The sequence below is a fragment of the Capra hircus genome, chromosome 3 (genome assembly GCF_001704415.2).
Source record: "Capra hircus breed San Clemente chromosome 3, ASM170441v1, whole genome shotgun sequence".
Lineage (NCBI taxonomy): Eukaryota > Metazoa > Chordata > Mammalia > Artiodactyla > Bovidae > Capra > Capra hircus.
In genome coordinates, this window is record NC_030810.1 from 39575024 (window position 1) to 39577478 (window position 2455).

Genomic DNA, 2455 nt, shown 5'->3' on the forward strand with positions numbered 1-2455 from the left:
AGATGACTGCACCCGAAATTTGTTACCATAAATGTCTAGTATTAGGACCCTGTTAAATGCAGGTCAGGAAGCAACAATTAGAAGTGGACATGGAACGACAGACTGATTCCAAATAGGAAAAGGAGTACGTCAAGGCTGTATATTGTCACCCTGCTTATTTAACTTTTATTCCAAGTACATCATGAGAAACACTGGACTGGAAGAAGCACAAGCTGGAATCAAGATTGCCGGGAGAAATATCAATAACCTTAGATATGCAGATGACACCACCCTTATGGCAGAAAGTGAAGAGGAACTAAAGAGCTACTTGATGAAAGTGAAAGGAGAGTGAAAAAGTTGGCTTAAAGCTCAACATTCAGAAAATGAAGATCATGGCATCTGGTCCCATCACTTCATGACAAATAGATGGGGAAACAGTGAAAACAGTGTCAGACTTTATTTTTGAGGGCTCCAAAATCACTGCAGATGGTGACTGCAGCCATGAAATTAAAAGACGCTTACTCCTTGGAAGAAAAGTTATGACCAACCTAGATAGCATATTGAAAAGCAGAGACGTTACTTTGCCAACAAATGTCCGTCTAGTCAAGGCTATGGTTTTTCCTGTGGTCATGTATGGATGTGAGAGTTGGACTGTGAAGAAGGCTGAGCACTGAAAAATTGATGCTTTTGAACTATGGTGCTGGAGAAGACTCTTGAGAGTCCCTTGGACTGCAAGGAGATCCAACCAGTCCATTCTGAAGGAGATCAGCCCTGGGATTTCTTTGGAAGGAATGATGCTAAAGCTGAAACTCCAGTACTTTGGCCACCTCATGCGAAGAGTTGACTCATTGGAAAAGACTCTGATGCTGGGAGGGATTTGGGGCAGGAGGAGAAGGGGACGACAGAGGATGAGATGGCTGGATGGCATCACTGACACAATAGACGTGAGTCTGAGTGAACGCCAGGAGTTGGTGATGGACAGGGAGGCCTGGAGTGCTGCGATTCATGGGGTCACAAACAGTTGGACACAACTGAGCGACTGAACTGAACTGAACCGAATGCAGAGGAAGAAAAGCCTTACAAACCATCAAAGCACCCAAGGTCAATGTAATCCTCTGGGAAATTAGACTGGGAAGGCTTAAAAACATAGAGACATACAAAGAGAAGCTCATTTGACACATTTATGACTAGTTGAATATTAGGCACCGTGAACTGCTTATTCACACAAGGACTATGACATTCACTAACCAGGCCTGACATCATGCTGATCCTTACCCAAGTGACCAGGTTATTTGCTATTCTTATCCAAGAATGGTTCAATTAGGAAAAAGGCCCCTCGTTAAGATTAGATAGGGCATTGTGTACTTACAGAGCTTCCCAGGTGGCGCTAGTGGTAAAGAATCCACCTGCCAATGCAGGAGACATAAGAGATGTGGGTTCGATCCCAGGCTCAGGAAGATCCCTTGGAGGAGGAAATGGCAACCCACTCCAGTATTCATGCCTGGAGAATCCCATGGACAGAGGAGCCTGGCAGGCTACAGTCCATAGGGTCACAAAGAGTTGGATAAGACTGAAGTGACTTAGCATGCATGCATATTATGTACTTATACTTTTTAGAAGGTCGGTATTTTAAGAGTTCAACATGCTGAAATAAAGATAATTGAGGGGATATTAAATTTGCAGCAAAGTGGTTCTAAACAATCTTCATGGACCTATGTTATTAAATGTAAATTCAAATACACACGTGAAACAACAGAACTGACAGCACAAAGCCATAGATTAATGCTCAAGCTCTCCCTGGCCCTAGAGACACATGAAACTTGTATCAGAAACAAGTGGAGATCAGGCTCCACTCGATGACAAGTCCTCCTAAGCCACTGAGGCCCCTTGGGTATTAGGATGATAATTCCAGTTATCACTGGGGTCCATTCTAACACAATTACCTGAAAGGTTTCTTTTGGGTCACTGTCCCTTAAAATCACTTGAAAGGAGCTGAAACTGAAATTCCCTGTAAGGAAAGAGCAAATTAGCCAAGGTGGTGATGGTCAGGCTCTCTCGCCCCACGTTTTGCAAATATATCATTATGTAACAGCTGAGCTGACATAGCACTGCGCATGCGTGTCATGATGTACCCGCTTGGCCATGTGCCTCTTTTGTTCTGTAAACTGTATATAAGCCCCACCTGAGAAACCCCTTTTGCCGGTCCACCGCCATTAGAGAATAAATGTATCTGCAGTTCTGAGGGCTCCTGGAGTTTTCTCCCAGCTTCCCCACTCATGCCTTGCCCACCCTGGGTTCAGCAAGCCAGTGTGAGAAGCGAGACAATTGGTGCAGTCGGCAGGATGCCTAGCAGGTAGGGGAGCCTGAGGCTTCAATGGAAGGAAGAGGCCAGTGGGCCACCACACAGCATGTGTTAGCCGGTGGCCACGGTCATCCCGGCATGGGTCCCAGTGGAAGCTGGGAGGTGGTGGATGGG